At 33.8% G+C, this 15,327-nt stretch overlaps 1 protein-coding gene across 3 annotated transcripts in view; it reads left to right on the top strand.

The window, feature by feature from the left end:
• LOC100313633 (hippocalcin-like protein) overlaps positions 1-15,327 on the top strand; it is a 128,619-nt gene that overhangs the window by 34,159 nt on the left and 79,133 nt on the right. For all 3 annotated transcript variants that reach the window (XM_085492647.1, XM_085492646.1, NM_001168094.1), the window contains exon 2: positions 10,443-10,482. The gene's annotated coding sequence lies outside the window, so the exon portion shown is untranslated. The remainder of the gene's footprint in view (positions 1-10,442; positions 10,483-15,327) is intronic.

Raw genomic sequence — 15,327 nt, 5'->3', positions numbered from 1 at the left:
TATGTGCAGTTCAATAGTGATGTCCTTTAAAATATGTGCAGTTCAATAGTGATGTCCTTTAAAATATGTGCAGTTCAATAGTGATGTCATTTAAAATATGTGCAGTTCAATAGTGATGTCATTTAAAATATGTGCAGTTCAATAGTGATGTCCTTTAAAATATGTGCAGTTCAATAGTGATGTCTTTTAGAATGTGTACAGTTCAATAGTGATGTCTTTTAGAATATGTGCAGTTCAATAGTGATGCCATTTAGAATATGTGCAATTCAATAGTGATGTCTTTTAGAATATGTGCAGTTCAATAGTGATGCCATTTAGAATATGTGCAGTTCAATAGTGATGTCATTTAGAATATGTGCAGTTCAATAGTGATGTCCTTTAAAATATGTGCAGTTCAATAGTGATGTCATTTAGAATATGTGCAGTTCAATAGTGATGTCATTTAGAATATGTGCAGTTCAATAGTGATGTCTTTTAAAATATGTGCAGTTCAATAGTGATGTCCTTTAAAATATGTGCAGTTCAATAGTGATGTCCTTTAAAATATGTGCAGTTCAATAGTGATGTCATTTAAAATATGTGCAGTTCAATAGTGATGCCATTTAGAATATGTGCAGTTCAATAGTGATGTCATTTAGAATATGTGCTGTTCAATAGTGATGTCATTTAGAATATGTGCAGTTCAATAGTGATGTCCTTTAGAATATGTGCAGTTCAATAGTGATGTCCTTTAAAATATGTGCAGTTCAATAGTGATGTCATTTAGAATATGTGCAGTTCAATAGTGATGCCATTTAGAATATGTGCAGTTCAATAGTGATGTCATTTAGAATATGTGCAGTTCAATAGTGATGTTCTTTAGAATATGTGCAGTTCAATAGTGATGTCATTTAGAATATGTGCAGTTCAATAGTGATATCATTTATAATACAAAATATATGTGCAGTTCAATAGTGATGTCATTTAGAATATGTGCAGTTCAATAGTGATGTCATTTAGAATACAAAATATATGTGCAGTTCAATAGTGATGTCATTTAGAATATGTGCAGTTCAATAGTGATGTCATTTAGAATATGTGCAGTTCAATAGTAATTTAGAATACAAAATATATGTGCAGTTCAATAGTTATGTCATTTAGGATATGTGCAGTTCAATAGTGATGTCATTTAGAATATGTGCAGTTCAATAGTGATGTCTTTTAGAATATGTGCAATTCAATAGTGACATAAAGGAATATGTGTAGTTCACTAAAGTGTGCTACACTCAATTGGGAGGCCAAAACCACTGTACTCTAGGTAAGTGTGCTATACTCAATTGAGAGGCCAAAACTGGGTATGAGTTTAAAATTATTTCTCAGTACTTATTCACTGTTACAATGCTGTACCATTACTTTCACCATCCTACTACAGCCAGATCTGAAGGCCTTTGCCACATTCTGGCCACGCTGTGTGGCGCGGATCGCGTGGACGGGTTTCATGTTCTCTGCACGTAATAAGCTCGGTTATTAAGCATCCCTTTTGGGGGATGCCCGGTGGCCGAGGGGAAGACGTGTAGTGGCGTGAAGCTAGGCGATTAGGTGCCGTACACGAGCGCCGGTTCGAGTCACGCACGCAGTACGTGTTTACTCTAATTAGACATAGTCTTTACCTTGCCGTTTATTCGGTGTTATTTGCTTACTGTATCCTGGGTAAGTGTGCCACACTCAATGGGTAGGGCAAGCCATTTGATCCTAATAAGTGTGCAACACTCATGATGAGGCCACAGCGACTGTATCCAGGATGAGTGTGCCACACTTGATGGGGAAGCCAAATTTTGTTAAGCCACTATACTCTGGGTAAGTGAGCCACACTTAATCGGAAGGCCCAAAGTCATTGGCCGAGAGTTGCTCACTAATTGATGCAGTGTTCATAAAATTTCAAATTAATTGTAAACCGCATTTATGGGTAATTTTAAATGAGTGTGTAAACATTATTTTTAGTAACATAAATTCTCATTATTCTATTGTTATTGGAAATAAATGTCTGTTGTCTATAATTTATGATGCTCCTTAAACCAACTTCTATTTCTCAAGGTTTATCTACAGACAATCAAGACATCCATTTATTCTCATTAATCAGCCTCCCATAATGACATTTTTAATATTTGATAAATGGACTTTTCCTCGTCAAAGTAAACTTGTGTACGTGATGTTTTCACAATATTTGAATCATGTTAAAGACATTTTATTCTTTTCTATTTTGAAACATGTTTCTCAACAACAGTTGAATAACAGTTAAATTATGTTTCATTTTAAACAGTATCTTTAATGCATAATAATTTCAGGATAAATTATGAATGACAATGATTTTTTTGGATTTTTTTTTTGAATTTATTATTTCAAATGATAAAGTAAGGGGTCTAAAACACTCTCTGAATACCTATTATATGTTATACCGGGAAGGCCGATCAGATTTATCTCTCTTACTGAGGTCAAATAAGCAACTTCTCAGTGTAATTATGGAGGAGTACGTTTACATGAAGTTCACAAAACTGTGCGATTAAGGTTATGATTTAGTTCCAACTACCTTAAAGTCATTACCATAAATCCATTTACCTTCTGACAATGTCTCAAAGTCTGATCTAAAGAGGCCACATAAAATAAATCTTTTGTTATCAGTAACTCTGTTTATCATTCCCTTATTTTGGGAGAAGTTGTAAATCGTTGGTTAAGATGGAGACCAACCAAGTGACTCATCGAATTTTATGCTATGGTTGATTGGTTTGAGCGTCCTTGAGGAACAAATGCCCAAAGTTTTGGTCATCTTTATCAAAAATCAAAGATGGCAGTCAAACCATGCGATTATAAGTGATCAAAATTATAACATTTTTCTTGTTACAAGCTATGGCCAGACATGTTATATACAAAATATCAAGTTGAAACACCTTTGAGAAACAAATGCCCAAACTTTTGGTCTATTTAGCCTAAAATCCAAGATGGTGGCTACACCATGTGATCTGAATTCTTTTTAACTGTCTGAAAAAGTTCAATATAGAGATGCAACATAACAATTGAAACATAATCATTTAATTGTGGCATAAGTATTCATATATAGATGCTTAATACCATATTTGAGATTATTTTGCTTGGTGGTTCTGAAGAAGAATTATTTTTTAGCGGAGCTTATAGTGTTACTGATTGTCCGTCGTTGCCGTCCTCATCGTCGCCATCGTCAACTTTACATTGGGTGGTTCTCTCTCAGATTTGTTCATTACGTGTTCAATTGTCTTTAATATTTATAACGAATATTTTTGTCATTTTTGGTCAAAAATGCTATTTTCGACTCCTTCTTGAAAACTGCTAGCCCAAATGCTTTGAAACTTGGTATGTAGGGTGGACCTCTCTCAGATTTGTTCATTTCGTGATGATATCTTCATTTCTCTAATTTTGATGAATATTTTTGTCATTTTTGGTAAAAAAATTATATACATTTAGTAGTTGTCACATGTTCTATGTCTATAGCATTCAGTACACATTTAAAAGAATTTTATCATATAAGGAGAGACCATAGACACATTGGTAACTTTTTAGCGATGTTTGAAGAAATTTTGAATCTCAAAATTTGGAGTCGCTTCAAACAACTTTTGTCTGGTTGTCTATTTATTTTCTGAACTGTGGGGGCGCTATTTTTCGGCAAGTAATATTGGTAAAATTGGACAGTTTTTGTTCAGAGTCGTAGGTAAATTTTTGGTTAATTTCCACTGATGTCACAGTTTGAAATGAAACATATTTTGTAGATGTTTGCCAGCATATGCAACTTTTTGGGTGTCGTGCATCTGGCCAGCATGTTGTTTATGATATCAATTACCGTACATTCATTTCCCATTTTTATTTGTACATGCATCTCAAACAAATAACAAACAATAATGTAGCTCCATTAGCAATGCACATTTCAATTAAGAACTGAAGATATCAGCACGAAATGAACAAATCTGAAAGAAGGTCTACCTGCAGCAATCGGACTTGCTGTTTTCAACCAGAAGTCAAAAATGTCACTTTTTACCAAAAATATTCATCAAACTTAGAAAATTGAAAATATCATCATGAAATGAACAAATCTGAGAGAGGTCTACCTGAGGTACCTACATGTATAACATTAAAGCAATCAGACTAGCGTCAAAAATGACAAAAATATTCATCAAAATTTATAGAATTAAAGATATCATGAAATGAACAAATCTAGGGATGTCTGCCCAAGGTACATATACACAAAGTATCAAAGCAATAAGGATTGTAGTTTTCAAGAAGAAGTCGAAAAAGTAAAAAGTTGACACAGACACCGATGACACATGCCGACGGACAAACACTTATATGATAAGCCTCCGCTCGACAAAGTTGACAGCAGAGTTAAAAAACTTCTTTTTAGACTGGCAAAGTCAGGAATTCTTTTTTGTTTTACAAAAAGAAATAATTAATTGTTCTTATAGTCCTTTTAGCATGATCGCAAAAAATAACCTGACCACATTGTATCAAATTCTTCATACAATGATACAATGGTCATCTTCAGATTTGCATCAGCAATTTCTGTCCATTTTCTTTACATTCCTACTATATGCAGAGCACTTCCCATAGTTTATTGTGATCATTAAAATAAAATTTTGTCCCTGCATGCGCAGTGTGCATGTTGAATTTGAAATTTACCTGCACTAACTTGTTGTGAAATGTACCACTTTTAAAGTTTAAATAAAATTAAGAAAGAATTTGCTTTTTTTAAATTGTCTTACAATGTTGGTTGAACTTAATTTAGGCTTGGTGAATATAATGAGAAAATGTTGTGTTAATTTCTACATGCACAGCGTGCACATTATATTTTGAGTTTACTTGCACTAGCTAATAATCTATGTGTATAGTGCAGTGTGCACCAAAATATTTCGACCCCTGTCACCATGAGGAAAGATAAAGTCAGTTGGTTTGGCAACAAATCCTGAAATATCGGAGCAATGAAGCTAGCCTACATGTACACTGAAGGTGTTATCCTGGAATCCAGTCATTCAGAATTCACTTCCCAGTGCACTCAAGAATTGTCTGTTAAATTGCATAATATGCAGACGGCGCAGAAATCTATGTCATCACTGATTGGCTGTTTCCGCGACTTCATTACATTTATTTATCATGGAAACTTGTATGTGCAGCTGACTCTTATGTAAAGGCTGACCATAGCCCTAGACCGATTCTCTTGTCTATTAATCGTAGATTTGTCAAAGTCTCATGATAATAGACAACATCTAGTCTATAAAAGGTCTTAGTGTGTAATGATAATCGCCAAATCAAACATGATTTTCATTGTTGTAATTTCTCAAGGCTATTTTTCGAGTACTTCTAAATTTGATTTCAAGATGTTGTTGATGCTGCAGTTGGCCATAGACTGATTTCTGTACAGAACTGAAAACTCTTATGCATGCTCCAAGGTGTCAGTGAGAGGTTTTCTGCAAATCTCACAAAGTGAGAATGTAACTGTAAGGAACAACTAATACCCATCAACAAATCCATTCCTTTTTAATATTTCCTGCACGTCATTTGAACATACCGTTAGTTTTAACCAATAGCATAATAGAACACAGTGGGTGATTGGAAATGTTTGATTGCATGAACAGAAAATAAAGAGATTAATGACTCATTTAAAAACACAAAACACGCGTATTACATGCTTTACAATTAAGCATGGGCTCTTAGAGAAAAAAAAACGGTCTGAGTGAACCTGAACCAGTTCTTTCACTATCACTAATTTGTATTTAAGATTTTTAGGAAATGTAGGTTCTTATCATAATTTGTGTTATGTTCTAATGTTCATCATCACACCCTTATACATACCTTCATCATATAAACCCTTATAGAATATGCTATATTATGAGGTTATTACGAAGATACCTCAAAGTGTGCATGAAGACAGTACACGCAGCAGAGGTCGATGCAACGTCGTACTGTCTGAGTGCATACTTTGAGGTACATGTATCCTCGTAATAACCTTATTATTATACATTTTTTCCATTCAAGGAAACGTCATGGAAATCCAAAAAGTTTAGAACAGAATCAACAAACTTCTTTGTGTGGAGTCTGGTTAAAACCTGGTGGCAGCCCTGCTTAAGAGCGTAATCATTCCATATTTGGAATTTGCATTTCCTTATGTGGTAGGATGAAAATACCCCGTAAAATACCACAAAATTATGGTGTTATGGTGACAGATGTATAATAATACCGTTTATTTATCTATTTGCCGAAAGAGATGGCCGATTTTGGGTCAGCAGTATTTAGAATGCTGAATACAAACAAGCTTGGAAAAAAAAAATTATGCAGCTCATACATGTACCTCTGTCTAGATAGACTGATTGCTTTCTCATGCATAGAATTGATACAATCTCTAAAATGCAATATTGCCGTGTTAATTGTATCAATATTATACATTTAACAAGTTTGAATTGTGAAGCAGTTTGAATGGGACGATCCTGAGGACCTGCTTCCTCGAGACCTTGTCATGAGTGGTTGCTATGGTTTCCAGTTTAATGCTCTAAAGTCTGTGAGTTGCCGGATTAATAAACAGCTTGAAATGATGTTGCATAGTTTTAAGCAATTTGCTTATTTTAAAAGTAATTGAGTGTCATATCTTTTTCTTATTAAAAATTACTTTCCAGTCGTGTTTTGTTTACCCCTTGGGCTACTGTATAGAGTACATCAACCCAATGTTGACAGACAGGGAGTCGTGAGTCTTGAAAATAACCACTTTACTCTTGTAAGAAACAACTTTTCGGAGTAAAAAATAAATAAATACCCATTAAATATTAAATCATGTGTTTGAAAATTTTCTCAGAAAAGAAAAAAAAATTGTGAAGTAAATCCTGAAACATTTATCTCGTGAATTGTCGTTGTTGGGAGCTGCATATGAATTCAGTGTGATGAAGATGAAATTCATTTTTGAGATATGTCATTCTTAGTTTTCATTTTCAATTAGTCTGATATGAAACTGCTAAATATAATACTCCGGAAATTTTAATGAGTCCAACAATCTGATTAAAATTTGATGCAGAAAGAGATTCTGGTTGCTCTTAATCTGCGATCATCACTTTATGGCTGTCTGTGTTAAATTCTCTCATTGACACTGCAGGTCTACATTCTCTTTACATAATTCTGACACATATCACGCAATGAGTGCACTTATATTTGTTGTTTGTTCGAAACTTTGAACATTTCAAAGTCAATCGTCAGTTGGTACATTTTTTATGGATATAAAAAATCGCTCCAGTGATTTCTTTCCTAAATAATGATAGATGGAAGTTAGAAATATTGTAGAAATAAACTATCGCTAAAATTACTCAAATCAGTTATGCTGCTAGTTTGTTGTCCAGAGTGCATTCCATATAAGATATTATTCTGTTCAAGGACGTTCTATTTCAAGCTAGTTTGAAATTACATTGGAAATTTAAACGTCAAACACAAATTTTACTATTGTTATTTCTGCTGTTCCAAAGATTGAATTTTGTTTGACATTAATATTTCACTCACTAAACATTATTTCACTAAATATGTGATGTGAAATCAAATTAATTTCTAAAGAAAAAATATTGAGTGTGAAAAATAAGAGTGCGCTCTTTCAACTAAAATCGGCTAGTAAGGCATCATATTAATTCACAGGTCTGTGCTGAGACAGTGTGCCCTGTAATGACACAATGAAAGCCCCAACTATGCAAAATTGTGTTCTGCGATTTATCAACCAATGAGAACATGTTTTACTAAAACAGGTAATGTTGTAAGTAACGGCTTGTAAGACAAGGTCTGATTGGCTGCTGATTCTGCAAGAATTTAAAGTGGTTTTCATGGGTAGTTAATACACCAAAGGCCATAACCAATGACCATACATTGTGTATATTGAAAGCCACTATTGCCACTTACCTTCATCAGATTTCAATTAGATTTAGCCTTCATGAATATTAATGAGATTAATTACATCATCCTCACCACCTTATGAATACTCAGTAATTACATGATCACTTTTTGAATATTATAAGATTGTTGATTGAGAAAAAATTTTCTTTAATCATCTTTAGTGTTACTAGTGGGCCAGAAAAATTGTTAGTAGCAATAAAAGAAAAATGACATATGTATTTATATTGGTTGTGACATTATTTTTAGCAAGGATTTTGTTTACTAGTAAAGTTCTTGAGGATTCGTCACAATTTACTGTAAAGCCATAATGAGGTAAGATGTCAGATTTTGTGACAATCTACTGATGTCTACTATACTATGGATCATTAGTTCTGTTTTTAGCTCTGCTGTCGACTTTGTCGAGCGGAGCTTATCATATGAGTGATTGTCCGTCGCCGTTCGTGTCAATGTTTTACTTTTTCGACTTCTTCTTGAAAACTACAAGCCTGAATGCTTTGATACTTTGATACTGATAATCTCTCAGATTTGTTCATTTCATGATGATATCTTCAATTCTCTAATTTTGGTGAATATTTTTGTCATTTTTGGTAAAAAGTGATATTTTCGACTTCTTGTTGAAAACCGCAAGTCCAATTGCTTTGATATTACATATATAGGTATTACATGTGGACCTCTCTCAGATTTGTTCATTTTGTAATGATATCTTTAATTCTCTAATTTTGGTGAATATTTTTGTCATTTTTGGTAAAAAGTGAAATTTTCGACTTCTTGTTAAAACCCTCAAGTCCAATTGCTTTGATATTACATATATAGGTACTACATGTGGTTCTAACTCAGATTTGTTCATTTCATGATGATATCTTTAATTCTCTAATTTTGATGAATATTTTTGTAATTTTTGGTAAAAAGTGATATTTTCCACATCTTGTTGAAAACCGCAAGTCTGATTGTTTTGATACTATATATATTGTTCATTTTTTAATGATACTTTCTGTTCTTTAATTGAAATGTGCATTGCTAACAGCGGAGCTATCTCAGCCGAGAGGCTGCTTGTTTAGTAAGTCACCCAAATAGTGATAAACACCATTGCACAAGGCTGTTGTAATAGGTAAACTGCTCACAGGTTTTTTGGAGCTGGGGAGGAAATGTTTTGTCTTTAATATAATATGATTAACTTGTGGTCGCACTAAAATACATGTCGTATTTATGGTATAAGTTCATTGATTTTGTGCTTCACTGTGAAATGACAAATTTTCACTGGGTTTAAATTTCGCTGATTTACCATTTCAGGCATATTCAGTAGGTTTTAAATTCACGGTTTTATTATTTAAATAATGTGTTCTATGCTAAGTTTTACATATTCACTGGGTTTTAATTTAGTACATTCTCCAGTCAGCGAAATAAGCAAAATTAAAACCCAGTGAATAATTAACCCCTTAACAGTATGTACAATGCATAAACCATTAATATGAATCGGGTAATAAAGTAATACAGATAAAACATTCATCGATTGAGGAAAAAACAAACGCTACATGGTCCTAATGTTAATTTTAAAGTTAGGACTGTAAAATCTTTATTAGAAGCTGCGGCTGAAGTTTCAGTTCTCAATTGTTCAGAAAAAATGGGTGCAGATTCTATCAGGGATGTGGCTTCTAATACAAATTTTACTATACTTTATTTCAACTTCAAATGTTCTTTGGCTAGAATGTTTTTTTTTTTTCAATGAGTTGTGAGGGTGGAGGTGAAAATGTTCCTCAAACAAATATTTTTAAATGTATAATAATATATATACAAATATAGATTAGCCTTAGATAGACAATGTAATCATGAATTATGCACCCACACCCACACACTGATAAATGTAAGAAAATATCCACGCCCCCCCAGGTTGCACTGATTGTCGGTTCTTCTTGTCTTCAGGGAACACTTTGAGATATTGGTGTTATCTTACCACCTTGCTGGATAACAAGATAACTAAATTTATTTTCAAAATATATTTTGGAAGTTATGGTTAAAAAAAATGTACAATATTAGGATTTTTAGAAGTTAAGGTTTTTATATGGCTGCGTACAATTGTTGTGATGTCAAAAAAACACTATCAACAACACATGTGATATTCTTACATGGAATTTGCACTGCATTATAGCCTTTGTACTTTATCTGAACATAATATACAACTTCTCTGAAACAGATTAGCAATTATGTCCATGCAACCTGTATAAAATGTACTTTACGCAATGGTATACATTTGTATGTCAATAATTGAGTGTTTGAGCTTGTTTACTATACAAAGTTTATATCACTGATTCCAATTTATTTGGTTGAAAACAATTGAACAAACATTGTACAAGTGGCAATTATGTTCATGCAACCTGTTTAAAATGTACTTTACGCAATGGTATCTATTTGCATGTCAATAATTGAGTGTTTGAGCTTGTTTACTATACAAAGTTTATATCACTGATTTGGTTGAAAACAATTGAACAAACATTGTACTAAATAATATTTTTATTTACATTTTCTAGATTCTACCTGTTATAAATATCAGTTGGTTTCTCTTGTAAGGTATGTAATAGCCATTATTGTCTGAGCATGTATATTTGATGTATGGATGGCAATATATTTTTGGCTCAACGGACCATAGGTCCGCTGAGCCTATGGGCAGGGTTTCTGTTCTGCGTCTGTCGTCCGTCTGTCTATCTATCTGTCTATCTATCTGTCTATCTGTCTGTCTGTCTGTATGTCTGTCTGTTTGTGCACGACTTCTTCTCAAAAACCGCCAAGCCGTTTGACTCGATTTTTGGTGTGTGGATGCCTTGATGAGTGTAGATGGTAATTTGTTCATGAGAAGTCGATCTGCCAAAAATTATGCAAATTAGCCCCCCAAAACTCTACTGTGGCGGCCTATAGTGAGAGTGCTATCTATAGTATGGTGTTGGAATAACTTTGTTTATGAATAAGTCTATGCGTTCCTATGTCGGACAGTCGAATTGTTTCAGTCTGTGTGGGCAGGTCGATTCTCCTGTTAAATCGACTGAATTCCTTCCAAAGACTGAACTAAAGTGGTTATGGATGTTGTGGAACTTTTGGGACCGACGAAATCATGTTTGCGAGGAATTCAGTGACTGGCAGAAGTTCTTTCCAAAAGTTGTGTGGATCGACCGCTGACGTTGCAGTCTGCTGTTGCCATTGTGTTGAACGAAACCGTGGTTGAACCTAGCTGCAGTTCTTTAGCTCACTTGGTTTCGCTGTCGATTATTTCGTTCGTCGTGGTATTAACGCGAAACCATGGAGCTACAGTTCCATTCTTTGCGAGTTACTCAATTTTACCAAACTGAAATCAGGTCAGGTCATAACAGCTGTTAATTTTTTTCATTATTTTCGCCTTAAGTTTCTACCTTTCTACTGTCGATGGGTCCCGAAACTATTTCATCAATTATTTTGAGGGCGATGGTTCGAAATTGGTCGGTTTCAAGATGAAAACCGCGGAAAACTACAGCAAAATCCCTGTGTTTGCCGCCATCTTGAATAAGTTATTGTGACGCCACGAGGCATCATAGTTTTCCCATTTCACGCAGTTTTTGTCGTGAAATCGACCAATTTCGGACCATATTCAGATAGTTTCGGGACCCATCGACAGTAGAAAGGTAGAAATTTAAGACGAAAATAATGAAAATAAAACGGCTGTTGCGACCCGACCTGATTTCAGTTCAGACTATTTTAAAATGGTCATTCAAAACCGGTAGCCTGAATGCTTTGATACTTGATGTGTATGTACCTTGTGTTGACATCTACTAGATTTGTTCATCCCATGGCCATATCTTTAATTCTCCAATTTTGGCAAATATTTTTGTCATTTTTGGTTAAAAATGGAATTTCAACTAACCACTATTTCCAATGCTTTAGTGTTAGGCATACATGTGTTTATTATTCCATTAACAACTTTGTGTGGTTGTTTGGTGATATTTCATTTAAAAGTACAAATTTAAACGAAAAGTTGTGACATATACAACACTAATCTTTTGTACAATAGCCGCTCAGAAACAGGCCATTGGCCTATTTTTTTAATCATGTCAGCGAAGCATACAATGTGTGAGCCATTGTGGTCACCCTCTCTCTCTCTGTTTGTATGTATTACTGTTAAAATGATGTTTTAAGGTGATATGCTACCATTATAAAAATACTAAGAAATTCTTGAAATCCAGTATAATGGGTTCGTTACTATAAGGTTTAAAAATGTGGTCACCAAACTAATTTTCCCACAAAATGGCTTCGAAAATTGATAAAAAAGTGTTTTTGAACAGTTTTTCATTGGTTTCTGTGGCAGATACTTTCCGTCATAGTTAGTGGTTTCATCATATCGTACGAGGGCCAAAAATTCCTGTTATGAAAAATGGGAAATTTTTGAATACTAGTATGGCATCCCTAATCCCATACTTTTTGGACAATTGAGAAGCAAAAATTCATCATATGTGTAGATGCTCTAATTAAAACCGCATCCCCTCTATTGTATTGTACCATTTTAATAGAAGTTTTGTCTCGGAAACACACCCCCCGGGAAAGAGTTTCGCCATGTTCTCTGTGTAATTAGTATTCATATGCAAGAGTTTTTCCCACACATAAACAACAAATTCAGTCAAATTTTATTAGCGGTTGGCTTAATTTTACCCCAATGAATCATTTAGCTGTGAAAATTTGTTTTTCCCTCGATTTGTAGGAAATTGAAAAACACATTTCTCAAATTGTCTCTTTATTCAGTTTCAAGTCATATTCAAGATGGCTGCCCCCATATAGTAAATATCAGCAGATTAATAACATTTATTTTATTATCACTTTCGCTCCAGCTGACTATAAATTTGACATACACTTTCCTTTCATTTCTTCCTGGCACAATTTTTTCCGTATTTACCAGTATTAGTCATATTTATAGTCATATTTGTAACTTGTCACAATATATATTGTGGATGATACTGCACGACATTTAATACATGTATCCAGATTCATTCAGACATTCCATTATTTCACCTGGTATATCAACAAATTATACCTCTTCAACTAAGTTATACCAGTATTCAATCGTAAACAAAATAATTACAGTACAAAGTCACATTCCCCCAGACATTCCATTATTTCAACTTGTATATCAATATATTATACCTGTTCAACTAAAAGTTATATTCAGTCATAAACAAAATAATTACAGTACAAAGTCACATTCCCCCAGACATTCCATTATTTCAACTTGTATATCAATATATTATACCTGTTCAACTAAAAGTTATATTCAGTCGTAAACAAAATAATTACAGTACAAAGTCACATTCCTTCAGACATTCCATTATTTCAACTTGTATGTCAACATATTATACCTGTTCAACTAAAAGTTATATTCAGTCGTAAACAAAATAATTACAGTACAAAGTCACATTCCTTCAGACATTCCATTATTTCACCTGGTATATCAACAAATTATACTTCTTCAACTAAAAGTTATACCGGTATTCAATCATAAACAAAATAATTACAGTACAAAGTCACATTCCCCCAGACATTCCATTATTTCAACTTGTATATCAATATATTATACCTGTTCAACTAAAAGTTATATTCAGTCGTAAACAAAATAATTACAAAGTATTCAGTATGATCATACTTTCCCTGTCAGCTATAGAATAGCCTTTAAGTGTACACAGCTACATGTACAGTACAGTCTAAATGTAACTTAACATTCAGCTTGCTTTTAGCTGGCTTATAGCTAGCTTACCTTGCTTTCAAAAACATCTGATATCTAAATTGTGTAGAGTAATCTACCTAAAATGTCTCATATTAGTAATATAAGTAAATACTATTATTATACTTCTGTTACCGTAACGCCATAAAAGTTACAGCATGCCGTAATATCGTTTAAGGAAATGCGAATTCCAAATGTGGAATGATTATGTGCGTAAGCGTCATCTAATAATAAAAACAAACATGGCTGCCATCAGAGATTGACCGGACTCCACACAAAGAAGTTTGCTGATTCTGTTCTGAACTTTTTGGATTTAGGCAGTCCCATGATGTATCCTTGGGAGGACAAGATGTATAATAATAAGGTTATTACCAGAATACCTCAAAGTACGCACTCAGACAGTATGCCGCGCGTCGACCTCTGCTGCGCGTCGAACGATACTCCAGCTGTACTGTCTTCGTGCATACTTTGAGGTATTCTCATAATAAACTTGTACATGTATTATAAAGAATATTAAGTTTAAAATATGAGTGACAATGGTACTCCCTTTAAAATTGTACATTTTTATGAAAAGGTGAAGCCAGCTCATAGCCAGCTCGGAAGTTAAGTTATCCTAAGACTGTTCTGTAGTTTGCTACGAAAACCATGTCGTCTTTATTTAAATAGGTGAAAAACATGTATGATAATAGTAATTAGGTTGTCACACAAAGTTTACACTTACCCATTGGTTTCTACAGTAAAAAGATTTCATCAAAACTAAAAATCAATTGTACTTTATTTCAATCATGGTTGTCTTAAATAAACTATTAGGAAAATCTGTCAAATAGTATTTTTTTTAATGGAATAATTGTTTAACATGAATTCCTGAATAAAAATAATTACCAAATAGACCAAATTTTACACCCCCCCCCCCCACAAATAGTTAAGTTCTAAGTAAAAGAGACCAAAATTGAATTACTTGTGCATTGATGAAAGAATGTCATCATTATTTTTGCTATTTAATATGTTTGGTGCGAACAACCTTAATGTGAACAAGTTTATTTTTTATCATCACTATTTCTTTTCTGTATAATTTTACACATAAAGTACCCTTTAAATTCCCATTTTGCATGCGCATACTGAAATTTAATGTGGGTAGGTCTGATGTCATGAGAGGTTGAAACAAAAACAAAAATACTGTATTTGCTCTACCAGAAGCATGTCAACAAAGGCTCGCATGATACAAAAGCAATTCAGTTGTGCGTACACCGTCCTCGTTAAATAATCTTTTTAACTGCTTCTCAGGAGCTTCTAAATTATGCAATAAATGTTTAAAAATGCAAGTATCGATTTTCAACTGAGATTTTTTAATGACAATAACGAGGTAGTGCCACTTGTAACGAGTAACCATTCTGTAGCTGTTACATTAATTGTGTTTAATATTAAAAGTGCCATTAAAGTGAAAGATGAAGACTACATGTAGTTTACCTCACGGGAACATGCTTTTTGACTCCCATGTGCGAAGCACATAATGGAAGTCTTTGCAGTTAGTGTGTCTGTGTGTGTGTATGTGTGTATGTGTGTCCGACTGTTCCACTGCTATCTCAAGAACCATACATCGGTTTTTGATGAAACTTGGTGCATAGATGCTCTGGGCCAATGCGCAGATTTGATAAGGTTTTGGTAAAAATCCATGCTCG

Source organism: Saccoglossus kowalevskii, chromosome 18 (assembly GCF_978046115.1).
Source record: "Saccoglossus kowalevskii chromosome 18, keSacKowa6.1, whole genome shotgun sequence".
Classification (NCBI taxonomy): domain Eukaryota; kingdom Metazoa; phylum Hemichordata; class Enteropneusta; family Harrimaniidae; genus Saccoglossus; species Saccoglossus kowalevskii.
Note: the sequence above shows the minus strand (reverse complement) of the source record. Positions and strands in the feature narration are given on the sequence as shown.